This window comes from Halichoerus grypus, chromosome 2 (genome assembly GCF_964656455.1).
Source record: "Halichoerus grypus chromosome 2, mHalGry1.hap1.1, whole genome shotgun sequence".
NCBI classification, from domain to species: domain Eukaryota; kingdom Metazoa; phylum Chordata; class Mammalia; order Carnivora; family Phocidae; genus Halichoerus; species Halichoerus grypus.
In genome coordinates this window covers 80,180,794-80,200,350 of record NC_135713.1, presented here as the reverse complement: position 1 = coordinate 80,200,350, position 19,557 = coordinate 80,180,794, and the positions used below count along the sequence as shown (strand labels likewise).

At 39.3% G+C, this 19,557-nt stretch overlaps 1 protein-coding gene across 12 annotated transcripts in view; it reads right to left on the bottom strand.

Annotated features, from left to right (window-relative positions):
* Positions 1-19,557, bottom strand: part of MCTP1 (multiple C2 and transmembrane domain containing 1) — a 506,871-nt gene that overhangs the window by 17,695 nt on the left and 469,619 nt on the right. The gene's annotated exons all lie outside the window — the stretch shown is intronic.

The window sequence follows — 19,557 nt, the reverse complement described above, 5'->3', positions numbered from 1 at the left end:
GAGTATAAAGCACCCAGAGAATGGTGCGAGCCTGAGGGAAATGTGCACATTTTGTAATTTTAGACCCAGAGGAAGAAATAGTGGTGGCCTTTCACGATTGAAATTTCTGCTTAGTAGCCTGGCATCACAGGCCCTTGCCTAGGCTGTTTGGTGGAGACCATCCAACCCTGATTCCATGACTCCATTCCTCCATGCCAGCTTGAAGATCTATGGAAATGTAGATCCAATTTCATTACTTTAACTTCTTTTGAACACTTCCACACTGTGCCAGAACACTTGAGACCTCATGTGGCAGTCAGTGCTTGCTGAAAGCAGCCAGAAAGCTGGAATAATAATGTCGTCATGTTGCACATTTACATACTGCCTTTCACTTCAGAAAAGTCGAAAGCACTTTGCACTGTGAACGTGGCTCGGCGTGGCATCCTGCCACCTTCGAAACTGAGGGCAAGTGAGTGACCGGTGTATGTGCAGCGTCCAAGAACAACAGGGTACAGTGGGACTGAAGACACAGAGGCCAGTTTTAAACAGGATCTTTAGGTAGAAGTTACTTAGAGCCTTCATTTTAAATATAATTCCCATGGGAGACAATTGTCTACAATATTCATCTTGCTTGTACCAAGTTGGACTGTCACACGATGAGGTACTTGAGACGCATAAGGTTCAAAGGATATGGAACAATTACATACTCTCAGGGTCCCTGCTGTCTCCAAAAGTCACCCTTCACTTGTCATTACAGACATGAATGCATCAATTTCTTGTCTTTTTTCCCTCCCCAGCAATAAAACAAAAAGTGTATTAATTTCACCTATGCAGTTGTACACTTTAGGAAAAAAAAAAGATATCCAGTGGCTCCTTCTGCTGTTTCCTAATTACAAAGCTGGTTTGTTCTGATCATCTCCATGGCCTTCAGTGTTTTCTCTCTCAAGCATCAGCTAAATTCATTTATGTCTTAGGAAGTAAAGTGCTCTTAACAAATATTTTTCTGCATACAGAATAAATCAAGCTGGAATCGAAGAAGGCTGGTTACACAATCAAAATTCATTGAGAATAATGTCTTACCAGTTTGAAATGATCATGTGAAAAAAATATTTTTCACAAGAGCAATAAAATCTATAATCGCTTAGGCATAACCTTAATAAGAAATGTACAGGGGGCCTGGGTGGCTCAGATGGTTAAGCGTCTGCCTTCAGCTCAGGTCATGATCCCAGGGTCCTGGGATCGAGCCCCGCATCGGGCTCCCTGCTCAGTGGGGAACCTGCTTCTCCCTCTGCCTCTGCCTCTCTCTCTCTCTCTCTCTCTCTCTCTGACTCTCGTGAATAAATAAATAAAACATTAAAAAAAAAAAAAGAAATGTACAGAATCTACATTAAGAAAATAGAGATACGGTGTTTTTGCACTGGAACACTGATTATTAAAAGAATCTATTCTTTTCTTCTGTTGAACATATAGGTTTAATGCATTTTCAAGGAAATCCTAATGTGCTTGGAGTGCAGTGAAATGGGGAGAATTTGATAAATTTGTTTGGAAAAATAAATTGAGTGCTATAGCCAAGAAATTTTTGCAAAACAGAAATAATGAGAAAGCATTTATTGTACCAGATATTTAAGTAATTAAAATATGAAAGATGAACACTAAAAGAGAGATTGTTTTATGATAAAGCACCATCATAAATCCACCATGCAGATGAACGTAGTGTGTTACTGGGTACTTGTGTTAACTATTTGCAGAAAATTATGTTAAATCCTACCTAAATAGACTCTCAAGTCTACTTGAGGTAGCCCAATTCTACCTCAGATCTACCTTAAATAGATAGTCCCAAATACATTTTAGGTTAATTAAAAAGCAAAAAGCTAAAGGTGAATTATAAAAACAGAAGAAAATATAGGTAAGTTATTTAGTGACCTTGGAATAGGAAATAACTTTTTAAACATGCAAAAAGTGAAGGAAGTCACAAAGGAAAAAAAATTGATAGCAGGAGTTACATAAAATAAAAAACTTATGGGGCGCCTGGGTGGCTCAGTTGTTAAGCGTCTGCCTTCGGCTCAGGTCATGATCCCAGGGTCCTGGGATCGAGCCCCGCATTGGGCTCTCTGCTCGGCGGGAGGCCTGCTTCTCCCTCTCCCACTCCCCCTGCTTGTGTTCCCTCTTTCGCTGTGTTTCTCTCTGTCAAATAAATAAAAAATCTTTAAAAAATTAAAAAAATAAAAACTTATGATGTCCAAAAATTCTCATTAATTTATAAGGGTGATGGGAAAAAATTTGCAACAAATATGACAAATCAAGGGATGGGATTTCCAATATATTCAATAAACATCTGAAAAAAACTATCACTGCAGTTTTGTTTATAATAAAAAAAATCACTGACATGTTGGGTGGAATTAATTATGGTACATACAACTGATATACTATTATGAAATTACAAAATATTATTTAAAGAGAATAATTAATGACAGCAAAAATGCTTATGATCTAATAGAAACTGGGGTTGGGGGGCGGTAAACGTGAGATGGAGTATAATCCTAACTTTTTTTTGAAATGGGTAGGCTAGAAAAAAAATGAAGAAAATGTGTCAAAATATTAAAGGTAATGAAAGTTTATTTTCGTCTTCATACCTTCCTATAATATTAATAATTCTTTGCAATTAACGTATTTCACTTCTGTAACCAGATTATTTCCCTTTCTCCAATATCATTATTGAAGGAACCTGAGTAGAAGAAATAAAGGAATTGGTATTCGTTGATCATATTAGGTGGTTTATCTATTTCTTGATTTTTGTATTTTTTGGATTTTTGTCCCTATTTAAAATTATTTTTAGAAAGCAGCAGAATGTAAACAGACACTAAGCATTTTAACATGCTTTTCACATGGCTTATTTGGTCTTCACAACCATCCTACAATGTAGTTATTTTTCAGGACTCTACAGAAGAAGAAATGAAGGATCCAAGAAAAGTGACAGGTTAGGACTTTGACAGGCCAACTCGAGGTCTATTCTCTCCATAATATACCACCTTACCTTACCGTCCTACCCAGGAAGCTTTCCGTTCCTACCCAGAATCCCTGTGTTAAATAAGAACAAAAGACTTGAAAACATTTAGAAACTTACACTGTAGGCACCACGATCAGCAAGATAATAAAATCCAGAAACTTGACTCAACAGTAGGAAGTGAAAGATGTGTTAGAAACCACCAGATGTAATGTCAATAAGGCAGTGTATGAATATTAAATACAGGAGCTTCATTAGTAAGATGTGTCACTGAAGGCATCTAAAAAACTACTTTTAGTAGTACTTTAAAATCTATGTGCTGATGATACATGATTACTGGCTAAAGAGTTTTAAAAATTTGCTCACTCTTAATTTTCTATTTCTTTTGTACTTCCACACCACTACCCAGCCCCTCACCCCCAAACACCAAAAACCAAAATAAGATGGTCTGTAATGTTGTTTTGAAAAGCAAATGCTTTGGGATAAAATTTTTATTTAAAATCTCTTTGATCAAATCCTATATTCCTCCACTGTGGTCCCCAACCAATGAAGTAATTACTCTTTATATACAGTATATGACCCAAAACTGCAATGGGTAATGGAATTGCTCTGTGTTGCATTCCAATATTTCACACTTTTTTCACTAATGTTCAATACTTTATTAGTAGAAAATAAATTGGTACATTTCTTTTATTGTCGTTTTTGCTTTCCTTTATAAACCAGCTTGGATGAAAGAAGTATCATAGGGTAGTTAATCATCCAAAGGCTTGGTAGTGACACTGGGTTTTTTTTTGTTGTTTTTGTTTTTTTTCTTTTTTAATGCATTATTAAGGTTTCTTTTGAAGATGTAAAAAAAAAAAAAAGTTACCCATAAAAAAGAGCTATAACTATAAATCTGAGAACATGTGAGATTTATATTGTACAACTTTTTCTAATGGCTCTATATAATTTTTTAAAATCTTATTATATTTTAAATAGTCCACAAAACATCAATAACTGCAAACTTGAAATACAGTGGTTCTTTCATATTCACCTACTTTACGATCACATATCACAACAGAAAGTTAACTAGATTTTTCTAAAGAACTATCTACCGCCTAGCTTTGAAATATTTAGGAAAATCTAAGGATCTAAAGAATCAGTAGGAGTACCTTCCATATTTAGAGAATCTTGTCCATTGACTTTCAAACCCAAATGACAAGTACCCCATTCACTGGTTCTGTTCTGAATGGGAACAAGAACCCAGAGTGATAGGTGTCAGGGGATATGTATTGTGTGGCTGGGTTCCTCGTGCATCCAGCTGCATCCCGCCCCAGTCATGAATGCTATTTAGGGGCCCTGCCAAACTAGTCACTGTCAGCCCTGTCGACATGATGGAAAAATGGCTCTGCTGGACACCTGTACTGTATTGATCACAACAAATACGTAGAATATGTTGGCTCAAAATATTTGTTCTAGAATTAATATTTCAATTACTTTCTAGAGTGAGAGAATGTCTTAAGAATGCGAGGGAGCCAAAAAAAAAAAAAAAAAAGGAAGGAAGCAGATACTGACATGACTTTTACGCCAGGAGAAGCATAAAGCAGAACTGACCCAGCAAACCAGGGCATATGATCACTCTAACTATTATTTCCTGGAGGAAGCATTCAGATTTTCCACCCCAAAGAGCTAATCTTGATTATAATTTTGCTTTTCCTTTAAAGCCTTGATATGTAACCTCTGGCAAAACATAAGCGGTAAGATTGATATTTGCTATGAGACATAATTGTTGTAGTTTCCTATTGACTCTAGCTCTTCTGTGAGTAAATGTAGTCTCACATAGCACAGAGTGTACAGTTGTGTTTGGAATATGTTTATGTTTCATGTGATTTATTTTTTATGCTAAAGATGGTTTTGGTGCACAAACTTGCTTGGTTCATTCAGTAAAAGGCCCTGCAAAACAAACTCCTCTCAGAGCTATACTTCTAACATATGGAAAATATATTAGATATGAGCTAGAGATTGAATAAAGGCACGCAAAGTGGTGAAATATTTTCACTGTGCCAATATTCTTTTCTTTTTCAGATCAAGTAAAACTATGTCTCAGCCCCAAATCTAGAATACTGAAATTCTCACAGCATCTTGGCAAGTCAGAGACCCTTGACTGCTGAATCGTATCCCCGTGCCTTACTCAGTTCTTATGACATCAAATCTTACCCAGGTTACTTACTGCCTTGGTTCTTCTCCTCATATTAACCTTAAGAAAAAGAACCCTCCATTGAGACTTTAAAGAATTCTGAGATAATATTTAAGGTTAAGATGACAGATGTACACCATTTAAGACAATATTTTTCTCTTAAAAAGTAAAACAGTTCTCTAAAACATTTACATTTCAGAGTTATAAAGAGGACCAAATTAAATAAGACACGTAGAGCTCTTAGTACAATGCCTGGTACAAATAAACGGTCTATAATTATTATTAGTAGTAGTAATAATAAAACTATGGACATGGCTTCTTATTAAAAGAATTCAAATTATTTTTATCTATTTTTGCTTATATTAAAAACAAAACTTTGAAATATTAGACAGAATTCTCCAAAATATGCAGCCTTTTTATGCATGTTTAGTTTTGCCCCAGACGACTTAGTGTTAACTTGTCAAATTTCATTTTTGAAAATGATGGTAGATTCTTTATAATGTTACACTGAGAAGATCCCCCCCTCCCGCCCCCGCTTCTGCTGACTCTGCACATGTTTTTCTGCCGAATGAGCATTTACCTGGTCTTAATTTTTTTGCTTGGTAGCCCTGTGCTTTTCAGTATTCATTTTCTACAGAGCAATTTTTAATCGCATTTGGTTGTGCCTTGCCGTGTTCGTTTACTGTTCTACATTTTGCATGTACCTATAAAAGTGACTGTAAAGTAACAGAAATGTGGAGAGAAATGGCCTCTGGGCTAGGCAATGTAAACAACAGTCATTTTAAAAATGGCAACTGGCGCTCCTAAGAATTATGATGAAAGCCAGGAAGGAAAGGAAAAGAAAAGGAGCAAAGAAAGAGAGAGATGGGGGGGGCGGGGGGAAGAAAAGCAAGAAAAAGAAGAAAGAAAAGGAGACCGAGGGCAAGAGAAAAGAGGAGGGACTCAGAGGTGCACCAAGGCCCTGAAGGGAGGCCGGCGCGTGGGGACCAAGAGCTCGGGGGCGAACGTGAAGAAAGGGAAATACCTTCGATCATCAAAAAAATGACAAAAACCAAAGCACAAACATAGTCTGTCGACTGTGTTAACTCCCAATTAAACAAAAATAATTATTTGTCGAAGTCTGTACGTCCATGTTTCAATTCCATTCAATGTAAATGTAAATAAGCCTTACAGAAGGCACCCAGGGATGTGCGTGTACCTGTGGTCAGGAGGAGACTTCCCTGGAGCCCAATTGCTTGCTACTCCAACCCCTCATCATCAGGCCCTAAGGGACTTGCAAATCTCCCTCTTCCCTAACGATTTAAGAAAATTCCTTTTAACTGTCCTGCTAGTGCTTGAAAGCTCTTAAAAGATTAGGACTATATATCAATATCAAAACCTTTGACTTAATCTCCTTGCCAGCAGGCAGGAAGTGCACTTTCCAGAGAGGGGCTTTATAGATTATCCCATCAGGCTCTGGTCCCGTGGGAAGTTCTGCTTTCAGACCAAGTCCCAGGTGGTGGACGGGCCAGAAGGCCTGGCTCCAGGCTAACCTTGATGGGAGCCACATCAGAAGCTTCGAGGTTGCTGTTCCCAAGTAACCCCACGGGAAAATAAGCGACAAAGGCTACTCTGACCCAGGACAGTACAACACAAGTTTTGAGAGAAGAATTTGTAGGCCTCACAGGGTTTTCCTGTAAAGTCAAAACCAACAGATTGTGGAAAGGTTTTAAAAATGTGAGAGCACGCTCAGGATTACAGCGGCCCGTGACCTGTCCTTAGACCTGGTGAAAAACAAAAACACAAAACAAACCAAAAACTCACACACACACACACACACTAAAACGGTTAAATAAAATGTGTCCTAAAATCCCTTCTGGTTCCGAGAAGATAAGGGCTGTGGAATCTCTTCTGCCCCTCGAGCCCTTTGAAAGCTAATGTGAGGACTTGCTGGTGGGGGGAATTTCAACCTGCTCTGTGTATGGGTCCCATGATGGGGGCTTCAGGGACAACAGGAGCAGAAGCACCCTGCCTGTGTCTGAATCCAAACAGCAAATGCTGGGCTAGTTTGTCTTTACCTTAACTTGTAATGAAAAAGTTGGGTGGATGTGTGTGTTTAAAAAAAAAAATCTCTTTCAAATCGTTTATTTTCAAATGTGTATTTCAATAAGGTTGGAATTCAAATACAGAGATGAGAAGGCAAGCTGAGAATTTAGAGAATCTGTGAGCTCTCTTTTATTCTACTCACCCCCAATCTGATTTAGAAGATTAGATTTCTAATTGGCTCCTTTGCTAAGCCTGGTTCAAATCCTGCCTCCAATGTTTCCTTAGCTATGTGCTTGTGAGCAATTTACTGACTTTCATCTGTAAAATGGGGGTGTAATGATGGAAATTACTTACATGATGGTTATAGAATTAAATGAATTTAAGCCACTTAAAGCCTTTCCCACTCATGTCTGGAACACAGGAAGTGCTCAATACATGTGAGTCACTAATATTATTACCAATTTGAAGAACCTGATAAAGAAAATACTATAAAACTTCCAAATGTTAAATTGTATTAAATCTTAATAAAGATGACAGGATTTTCTCCCTTCTTATTGATGATACATTTCAGGAATCCTGTGTTTGTACAAATCATCTAATATAACCATAGATTATCTTAAACAGATCACCCTGCAAAGTCCTTACAACAGTCCCACGAAGACGATGGGTATTACTATTCTCACTCCCTCCATGAGGAAACTGAAGCCCAGCTGCCTAACATCCCAACTCAAACTTCTATCCCATTCTGTGCTCATTCCCCTCTGGTGCCTCCAGCCATATCTGTTCTCATCGAAGATAGCAGATTTGAAAAATTAGCAGAAAGTTCACCGGTTCACAGTATTTCCCACCCACTGAAAGTTGTGCATCCTCCAAAGGCCAAAGCTGGTCATACCCATGCAGGGCACACACCTTTTTCATCATGTGATTTTTATCTGTCGGTGTTTATGCAGGTAAAACTTCTGTTAGAATCAGTGATTGGTTCTTCAACAAGCCTCATGGCTCAATCAGGGTCAGAATTTATTACTTCATCTTAAACAGCACAAGCTTTTGTTACTAATCTACCTACTAGTACAGCTCTTCATAATAACTTAAAATTTCCTTTTATTATGTATATAAAAAGGCATATACATAAAGATGTGGAACCCACAAAGATTTTTTTCTTGAAGAGATTTCTTATGAAAATACTCCTTTACCTTTATGTTTATGGTTTTGTAAGCATTTTAAATTTATCTTCCCACTTGGATGGCAGCAGCAAGTGAATCCCCCATTTTACAGATAAATAAACTGAGGCTTGGAGAACTTAAAATCTCATTAGTAGTTAAAAAGAGTTCCTAGAACTTTAACCCATGTCTCCCGAGCTGAAATTGGGCTCCTTTCAGGTCACTGTCAAAAAGCCATCAAGTCACATATGGTATTTCTTCACAACACTGTTTTAGATCTTTAAACTTGGCTCTTCCCAAACACTAATCTTGAGTTATAATCAAATTGTGTGAGAAAAAGAATCATATTAGTATTATAAAAACAATGCTCTTTGTGATATCTCCAAAACCAAGTAAGGATTACTTTGTGAAATCCGGAGGCTATTTTTCTTTACAAATATTTTACAAGACAAACTTGTACCTTTCTAAAAAAGCACATCTGTTGTAAATTACACCCTTACAGAAAGAGAGAGAATCGCCATCCTTTCTTTCCCATCTGACCTTAAAAGAGATTTGTTGACATACTCGAAGGCCAGCATAGACAAAACAGCACAGGAAAGAGGAGGCGGTCAGCAAGACCAGGACTCGGCTTTGCTTAAACTAATTCCACATGCCCCATGAACCATTAGCTGGTTTTTATTTCCTGCTCTAAAGATCTGTAGTGAAAATAATCTGGGGTAGGGAAAAGCTGCACTTATTATTTTTTTTTCCCCCAACAAGATGCTGTGTTAGCAAATAGAACATATGAACCACCTTCAGCAAACCAAGGTCTTTAATAATCCATTTTTCAAACACTACTGGTATTTCCTTTCCAAACAAAGATGGACTGTAACTGGAATCAATTTCATTATTTGTATGGTACAATTGCCAAGTTTCTGTAAATAATAGCCATTTAAATACTGGATAATATTTTTTATATGAATCCAACAACAGTTTTAATGCTATTTAATTTCCATGATTTGTTTGTTTGCTGTAAGTTATCAGGGTTCTGAGAGCATGATGTTTGGGGATAGGGAGAAGTCTTAAGAATGGCTCAGGGAAAAAGCAATGTCAGAGTCATGTTAAAATACTTGGTTCAACCAAACAAGGGAAACTGTAATTTGGAAAAAACGATTTGCTCGATCATTTTGGACTTTTCTCCCTCAGTTTCCCTATACACTGCATAGTATAACGTCACCCACCATTTTCAGACTTTGGCATAGTAAAGGAAACTCACTTGTCCCCATTAAGAAGATAATGGGGCTCTTCAATGAAATCCGACAAAACAGAGGCTATGGTACAAATAAAGGCCTGGTGAATCTGAAGGGAACGGGGCCATTTTTCTCTATTGATGCCATATGTAGCACATACCTGAATAACAACTTCATGCTCTATGGGATGCTGCTGATATATGGGGTGGGCCTATCCCCTAAACCCCTTCCTTACTACAGACTAAATCACTAACACAGGCTCATTCTGAGGTCAACCTGGAAGAAAACGCCAAAGGCCCACTTTCCCGAGCTGATGGCAATATTTTTATTTACTCAGTGGTGTGGATCATGGTCTGCCTTTCGATTCATTTAGGGAGGAGGGGGGAGAGAGGAGGAAAGGCAAGAAAAAATTGGGAATCAGTTTGAAAAAAATATCTCAAATTCTTTCACTGGGGATGGCCATGGGGTTTTTAATAAGATAAAATAAGCGCTTCAGAAATAGTTTACATATCTGCATTTAAATCTTGTGCATTTAAAATAGAAGTAGGATGGGCATGGATTGAAGCTACGATGTTCCTTCCTGGGCTGGTCCTACCCAGACAGATTGTGGGCTTGAATCCTGTTGTACATTTTACAGCCTTGTGATTTTGTGTAAGTTAACCTCTCAGATGCTTAGTTTTCCCAACAGTGAAATGGAGATAATGTCTCTCCCCGATAGTGCTGATGTGGGAAGAGAATGAAATCATGTCTATAAAGCAACTGGCACATTAGTAGATATAAAAAATAAATATGCTTTGTTTTCCCTACTAATTGTCTCTCTTGCCAAAGGGTAACATTTTCCATTTTTGCCTAATTTTTTCTTTCTCTCGTATTCCTTTCTTTTTCGTGGATCTTGTATTTAGAAGTCTGATTATCATTCATTCACATCACCTCCGCATTTAAGCAATGTTCGGTTTAGCTAAATCTCAGCCCATTCTTCTTATTCGTTTATTCAATAAATACTCACTGAATGCCACCTACATATCAGACACTATTCTAGGCTCTGGGGACAGCACCACAAACATACAAATAAAGAAAAAAGTAGCAGAAAATGAAAAGTGCAATGAAGAGACTCAGAACAGGTGCATGTGCTGGAAAGTGACCCAGGGTCGGGGGGGGTTGCTCTGAGGATGAACTTTGTGGCTGAGAACTGTTCTGGTCAGAAAAACAGAAACTACTGTAGGTATTTCACACAAATGAATTTAACACCATGAAGTGGCTACAGTGGTATTGGAAGAACTGAGAGACAGAGTGACAGACATGAGCAATGCAGGAAGCCACCACCAGAGCCTAGACCACACAAACCAACTGGGGCAGGAGGTGGAGCCAAAGGACAGGGCTTTGGCGGTATTTGGGACGATGGAGGGGAGGCTGCCTCTGTGTGGTGGGGAGCTGGACCACTGAGGCGAGCGAGCACCCAGTCACCGCTGGAAGAGGCCCCCCCAGAAGCAGAGGTGGGGTTGGCGGAGTGAAGAAAGGCAAGCACAAAGGGGAGGAGAAAGAGGAAAGAGACAGAGTGAAAGACATTGTCCAATTTTTGTTTTCCTTCTTCCCTCCTTCTACCATCCCCCATTGGGCAAATCCCCCAAAAGCCATCGTCAGGGAGCTGGGAAGTGTGGCTTGCAGGAGAAAGGTGGGTGGCCTCAGCCTGGAAGCCCAAAGGCAACACCTAGAACAAGGTCTGCATGCCCAGAAGGAGCTAACCAGGAGAAGATCAGCGGAACCAGTACCGGTAATGCAAATGCTCTCCGGGAGAAAAGATGCCAGGTGGAGGGGAGAGCGGCATAGGAAGAGGTGGGAGGAGCAGGCAGGGCCAGAGGGCCTTGGAACCCAGAATCAAGAGTGCGGATTTTATTACAAGTGTGATGGGAAGCCGGGGGAGTGTTCCAACCAGGGCAATAACATGATCTAGTCGACATTTCTAAAAGACCACTTAGGCAAAATACATTGTCGAAGAAAAGATAAGAGGTTATCGTGGTAATCGACAAGAGATGATAACTTAGATCACACTGGACGTATGCAGAATGTGCTGTAAGGAGATTCACCGTACACAAGTGAATAGACTGATTTCTCTTTTTCTCACCTCCCAGATACGAAGATCTGCCTACATTTTTGGCTTGAACAACTAGGTAAATGAATGCTGGTTTTACAGAGCTATAGAAGAGTAGAAAAAGAACAAGTGTGGGCGAAGAGTAGATGAAGAGCTGCCTTTGGGCTGTGAAAAAAAATATGAGCTGCCTCCTGGCCATCCAGGAGGTGATATGGATAGGTGGATAGATATAGGAGTCAGGGCTGGAGATACAGCTGTGAAAGCCCTTGGCATTTAGAAGGTCCTTAAAGGCAGGTGAATAGGAGGAGTCACCTGGGGAAAGAATACAAAAAAAGGGGGGGGGGCAGAACCGAGCCCCAAGGCACAATAAAACTTAGTAGCTGAACAGATGAGGAGGAGCCAGCTGAGGATACCGAAAAAGACTGAGGTGGAAGAAAACTTAAGAAGAGGCATCACCGAAGTCAAAAGAAAAGTGTTTTAAGAAGGAGGGAAAGGTAACCTCTCTGAAACTCTGCTGTGAGGTCAAGGAGTACCAGCGGATTTGGCAAGTGAGTTTACAGACAAGAACATGGGCAGTGCGATAGTGGGGATGGAAGCTTTGGATAGACTGAGCAGAGAATTTCAGGGAAAACTGGACACACTGCCTGCAGCTCCCTCTCTCACTAAGCATTGCTGTAAAGGGTGGCAAAAAAAAAAAAAAAAAAAAAAACGGAAGGGTGGAGAGCAGAGACAGAAAGTTAAAAGAGGGGATTGTTTATTTAAACGTGGAAAAAAGAACCTGACTCCTCCAATAATGATCTGCAATTCACCAAGATCCCGGGGCATAGGCATGTTGCAGTTTGAGAAGGGCTACACTACAATGTATTTACTCTTGGAATGATCGAGGGCAGAGGAGAAAGGGAGGGGCAGAAAGGGGCTCTACTCGTCAGAGCCATGTGTTTGGGAAGAGGTGGGACAGAGTTTGGGAAGTGGAGGGGAGAAGCAGGGACACCTCTTCCCCGGTGGCCAGAGGGAAGGCCGGAGAGCGGGGCAGAGCAATTAGTCTTAGATCTGGCAGAGGAAAGCCATAAAGATGTGCAAGTTCCTAATGGCTTCTGTTTTCTCAGTGATGCAAGAGGCAAAATCGTTGGCTGACAGTGAGCAGGGGCTGATGGAGTCCGTAGCGGGTGTGAAACTGTCTTGTCGCTGGGAAAGACGTTGTCCAAGTGTTCGGGTCTGTTCACGGGCCTGCAAGGCTGATTTATAGGAGTTCTGCACGGTCCTACTTGCTATTGATTTTGCATTTCATTCTCTTTCACTGCCTTAATAAAATTAAGAATTTTCCCAGCTTGCCTAGCCGGTCTTTTATTTAGCTCCTTTTTATAAAGCTTAAAGGGATGTCACATAACTTACTGTTAAAACGTCTTAACCAGAATTATGTTTAACAGGCATGATTTGCTCCTAAAAGGAAAAAAAAAAAAAAAAAAAAAAAAAGACCCTTCTTCTGGACAAAGACAACGTCTCCGGGCCCTGCCCCTGCACACCTGGTGACCCAGCTTGCGCCTGTGCCAAAAGCAGGCGCCTGAGGACAAGAAGCTATTTTGGTTTCTTTCTCACCGATTCCTGCTTCGTATTCCCGGCTCTTTTGGCTTCTAAGGGACACCAAAGACATTCTTGGCTAAACAACCAAATAAACAATCTAGAAACAATCTAGAACTTAGCCAGGTCACAGGTAATTGAGGTTGGTTTCATGATGCTGGAATGTGGGCAGAAAACCAGTCTCCCATATTGCCCGTCAGGGAGGTGTTTGCTGTTGGCATGAGCGATCTCTGTGGACCTCTAGATCCGTTTGCATGCAATTGCTCATAGTAAAGAAAAACAAACAAAGAGAAACGGTTACTATCATGCCACCACGAGATGCTCAGGTTTGAGGAAAGTGTGCTATCCCTGTCCAGGCTCTTTAACCAAACATCCATCAAGTCAAAATTCTGAGAGAACCTTTCAGCCCAGTCTTGTTTGTGCCAGAGAGTCCAGCACCAAGTAAGGAAGAATTGTTTTCGCTATAAGCTGGCAAGAGTTGGGGCCAGAGGAGGCCCCGCACATAGGTGGTGACCCAGAGGTGAGTTTCCACGCCATCCCTTGCAGGAGGAGGAGCTCCCTGGGCAGCTCACAAACGTGCTCCTGCCACCTGCCCTGAAGTAGCTCTCCTGTCGTCCCGCGACATCCGCTGTTCCCTGCCAACCCCCACCCCCAAAGGTTTCAGAAGGGAATTAGAAATCGATGCTTGCCACCATGTGGGAACCTGAGCCACAGAGTCAGAAATGCTGAGTTCTGGACTGCAGTTAACATTAGCAGCTCCAGCCACACATACACACCTAAGTGCAGGAGAACTTGACCAACATGAAATCAAGGATCTGTGTCACAAATGCAAGGAGGACACCTCCGATAGGAAGGAATCGGGACATAGTGGCAAAGCAACGGGGAGTGACGTGACTTCTGGCTCTTTTCATTGAGTACACATTCCAGGAGGACAAAGAAAATCATTTTGGGTATGTTTTCTTGCAGAGCTTAATAAATCTCCGCATACTTCGATGGATATAAAATTGTTCTGACCCTAATATGGTAAACTAATCCTGAATTTGCAAAGCATTTTGCCTGCTGCTTGAGATACAATGAGTTCTCAAGAATGTGACTTGATCTATCATTTTAATATTATTACCACCATTTTTATTCCTCTGAGTGGTGGAAGATAGAGGATAATACATGCTGACTGTTCCTACCTGATTTTTCAAGTTTCTAGGATATCAGATATATACAAACATTTAAATGCCTCTGTTTATGAATGTGTTCTAATTGTAAGCATGAGAGTTACAACAATCTGCTCTTCCTCAAACACACTATGCAGAGTTGATAGAAATTATTTTTAACCTTCTGGTTTGTGTGACTTTTTGGCACATCTACCAGTATTATGAATTAGAAATTTCATCTGAGCCAAACTGCTGCTATGCAGAAATACAAATAGAAGGAGCATTCTCCAGACAGACAGAGAGCTGGGGGGAAACAGACAACTGAGTGAGTAACTGATTTTTGAAAGAATTTATTATTCACTTGGTTAGTCCAAATGCTGAAATTTTTCTTCTAATTTCTGCATTCTTGCTTTTCTATTTGTGAGAATCTTTAAAACACTTTTTTTTTTTTAAGTGAATGGGCATTTATTTCTTTTCACTCACCAGAGATACCAACAATATCAATTTAAAAAGTAAGATTAGTGTTGCCAGGTAGCAACGGAAGGTTATTCTGTGGAAGAGCCCCCTAGTGGCAGGCATCCTGTGTTTCACTTCATCAGTGCAGGGAGGGGTGGGGCGGGGGGTGGGGGAGAGAAATTAGTACCCAGTGACTACATTTGAGAAACAAGGTTTTAAGAAATAGTAAAAGGTAGTGTTATCACAATACAGAAAGGATTTGTTGACAGAATATTTTTTACATTGCTGATGGCTATGATTTTTTTTCTGCCAGCATAAAATATTCATCCATCTACAAGTTTTTATATATTTCTCCTGAGTACACAATCAGCTTGATTGAGAAAATTAATCAACGTTAAAAAGTTAGTCAAATCATCCAGGTATGGTTTACACAATGGTTTTTATATATTAACATTTTATACCTATAACATTTACATTTAAAGTTGAATTTTGCATAATTACCTACAGAGTAATTTTATCTATTCCAAATATGAAATTTTGATCATTCTCATCTACTTTGTTATTTAAGCAAGTGCCTTGTGTTAGAGGGTGTTAAAATTATTTGGAACACACAATGAAAAAACTATTTTGTGAAATTAGTATTTCAAAAAAAATTTCTAAGGCAATTGAAGTCAGAGTGCAAGAAGGAGCAGAGAATTTTCCATTAAAAATCCTGCTTTATTTTATTTGCAGGAATTTATATGAGTGATGAGGAATTTCTCAGGGCTAGAAGGTGGACATCAAAAGGTTTGTGGCTTTAGGCAAACATCCAAAACCCATACTAATGTAATAAGTTCTCCAGTGTCCTCAGGCACAGCAATACGATCAATAGAGGATTTCCATCTTCTTTCCTTAGAACAAATTCTAGAGGTCATAGAAAAGCTCTGTGTATACTGTGTATCAGCATATCATAGGTGCTAATCATTAGGATCTTAGAATGGTCACAGCTTTCCTGGGAACACTCCCTCATGAGTGATAAGGGATGATTCCTATCTTAAAGGAGCAATGGTAGGATTAAGTAGAATGTTTGCTGAAAAATTTAGTCTCTTCCGCATTTCCAAAGCAACTTTTTGCTCTCCATTCACACGCAAACACCCTGACAAATGTGGGGGAAGCAAAAAGGGGAGGGAGGTATCCAGAGAGTCTAGCTGAGCTAACCTGCTCACTTGCATTAGGAGCCCACTTCATGAGCAACCCAGCAAAGACCACGCTCTTAGCCTCTTCTTGCAGATGGAGATAATCTTAGAAAATCATGGAGTGTGTAAGTAGCTGAGTGGGGACCAGACCTTAGATCTGCCTCTAGTCCAAAACGGAAAAAACAAGAATCAGGTCTAATGTTACAGAAGAGATCTTAATGCGTATTTAACTCTGTTCAGTCAAGTAACTCCAGCCCCAGTTCTGTGATCCCTCCTAAGTGCAGAGTGATACTGTAATTAGCGTTCAAATTATCCCCTCATGTACCTCCACTACTCACTAAATGTACCAGCTGCCACTTACACACCACTACCATCCTTTCCAGAATTTCTGTAAGCACTGCTGAGCGAATACAAACACTCACTAGTACTCATTTAAATAGCTGTTCGTTCCTCCATTGATAGACATGGCATGAAAAATAGGAATTTCTTTTGGGGATGCAGTCTTACCACACCTATTGTACTTCTTTCCAGTCATAAAGATAGTACATGTTCATTGCGGAAAACTTGGAAAATAAAAATCATAGAAGTAAAAATCTCCAGTAAACATTGTCAACATTTAAGAATATATCCTGCCAGTCTTCTTTTCTATTACTTTTTCTGTAATTATTAACCACGTGATTGTTACATGTCAAGCATTGTGTCAGATGTTGTGGATCCAATGAACAAGACAGATTGCTCTTAATCCAGGATGATGAACATAAAAATGTGTTGCATTTTACATAGGAGGTGTGCAGTGTGCACACTTACGCCTTTATTTCCTGCTTTAAATTTCCAAATGCAAAACATTGTATTGAATCCCCTCTCTATTTTACCATTATAAATAATGATGCACAGAACATCTTTGGACATAAGTCCTTGGTACCTCTTTTATAGTATCCTCAAGCTAACATCCTAGAACTTGAAATGTAGGATTAAAAGATATACATGTTTTTAAAAGGTTTTAGAATTAAAACACAAGGTTTTTAAGGAGAGAGAATACATGTTCAAACATACAGAAAAGGCTCTCTTTTACTCCCCGACTCCCAGCCAGTTTGCTCCTGTCCCTCGACATTTACCAATGTTACCAATTTCTTGTATATTCTTCTAGAGATTGTTATATGCATAGTCAAGCAAATATATTCATGAATAGACACGTGTACTATTTGTTTTCCTTTTTTTTTAAGATTCTATTTTTAAGTAATCTCTACACCCAATGTGAGGCTCGAACTTACAACTTTGAGATCAAGAGTCGTATGCTCTACTGACGGAGCCAGCCAGGCGCCCCTGCTTCCCTTTTTTCTTAAGACATAATAGTACTTTCTTATAACATTGCCATGCCCTTTTTTCCTACTTAAAAATAAATATATATATATATACATAATTGTTCCTTATCAGTGCTTAAAAACTTCCTCATTCTTACAGCTGCATGATAGCCCATTGTATTGATGTACTATAATCTATTTGATCAGTTTTTCTCTAATGAATATTTAGGGTTTTTTTTTAAACTGAAGTATAATTAACATATAGTTCCAGGTGTACAATTTAATGATTCAGTGATTCCATGCATGATGCTTAGGTTCTTTACCAACATTCTGCTCTTCCAAGGAAATAAAAGCAAAGAATACCTTGTGTACATGATCATTTTACGCCTGTGTAAGTGTATCTGGAGGATGAACTTCTAAAAATGGAATTGTTTGGGCAAAGGATTTGTGTTTTTTGTAATTTTGATACCTTCTGCCAAACTGCCTTCCAAGAGAGATTGTACTCCCTCCACTCCCACCAGGAAGACATAGTGTGCTTGATTCCTTGCCACCCTATGTCAAAGATGTGCTTCCTCTCTTCCCTGTGTTTCCAAGACTATTTGGGGACCCACACTGGTTGCTGTGGGGGCCCCAGAGTATCAGCTTTTACACTTTTTAGCCTAGGATTTGTCTACATTATGTTTTTAATTAAGTGATCATCACTTTGATTTATAGGATTATTGAATCCATAGGATATATTAGACAAGAGGACAGTTTCCCTATGGCTATACAAATGGCCAGACCAGTTGAATATTTTGCAGTAGAAGAGGGTCAGGAATAATTTCCAAACTACTAGTAAATATAAATTTTCTTGTTAAATGGCAATTTCCACCAAAATGGATGAACTGAGAGAGATTTTAGTATTATTTACATATTATGTCCAAGGTATTTAACCCTGGAAGTATGTTTGAAGAAACAGGTTTCTTCTTGACTGCTTTGGGTGGGTTTTCAAGCAGGAGAATTAAACACAGTAGAGACAGGAAGCAGATCTCATCCTGGTGAAGCCTATAGGCTGTGGTGGTGAACAGCTCCCGGGCGGGACCCTGGTCTGCTAACTGTGTGTCCCTGGGTATCTAATTTTTCCCATCTGAGCTTCAGCTCCTTTAGCTAGAAAATATGGCTCATAATACTTGATTATTGCAAATATTCAATGACATATACTAAATACTCAAGAAATTGCTATTACTAACACTTGGAATACTGCTGTGGAAGCCCAGTCCCAAATCCAAATATTCTATCCCATTGTGAGATGTGTTCCCACACTTATAAAGATAAATATAAGCAATAGAAATACAGGTTACCCTGAGAATTAAGCATAAGAAAATCATAATCTTGTTGAGTTAATCTGTTAATCAAGAAAGATTAATGCCAAAGTACCAGGACTCTTCAACACATACACACACACACACACACACACACGCACGCACGCATGTCCACGTGAACTTTTTAAATGAAACACTGCAAGAAACAAAGAATACAGGAAAATCTTTGTGTGAACTTCTTTTGAATCATTCTCCGAAAGTAACAGAGGTGAGCTCTGAGTGCCTCATTGGCAACCGTATACTATGCAGTTGTATTTGACTTACGGAGATCAGGTAAAAAGTCCACTGCATTATTTTTTCGACTAGCAGAAAAAGTTCATTAACGCCCTGAGGGTCTGCTCTGGGGGTACTGGGATGAGTGCCAGGCCCGATAAACATGGCCCTTGCCTTCCTGATGCTTACAGTCATAAAACATCCTGAAGGAAACAGTGGAAGTGAGACACATTCTCACTGAGCTTCCTGGTAATAGCAGAAGCACTGCCAGATAAGGGCATTATGTAACACATCAATAACAGCTGAGTAGGAAGAAATAGGTTATAACCCAGAGCAGTCAGCTCAGATACTAGAATGGGGCACGATTTCCAAATCTCTAAACACCCAAATAGTTTGGTGTCATTCATTACCAAAGATACTTTGCTGCTATTTGAATACTAAATGAGGAAGCTTTCCGAGTGGGCAACTAATAAGAAAAATTAAAATAAAATGGAGAATCCTGTAGTTTTATTTAGATAGCTCCAATTTTGTACACAGGTTGTTACATGCTTGATGTAACTACCACTGAGTAATATTTCAACTTCCCCTATCGATTAACAGCCAGTTATATAAGTTATAAAGTTATATTTCACTAATAGAAATCTACTCAATTAGAACTTGAAT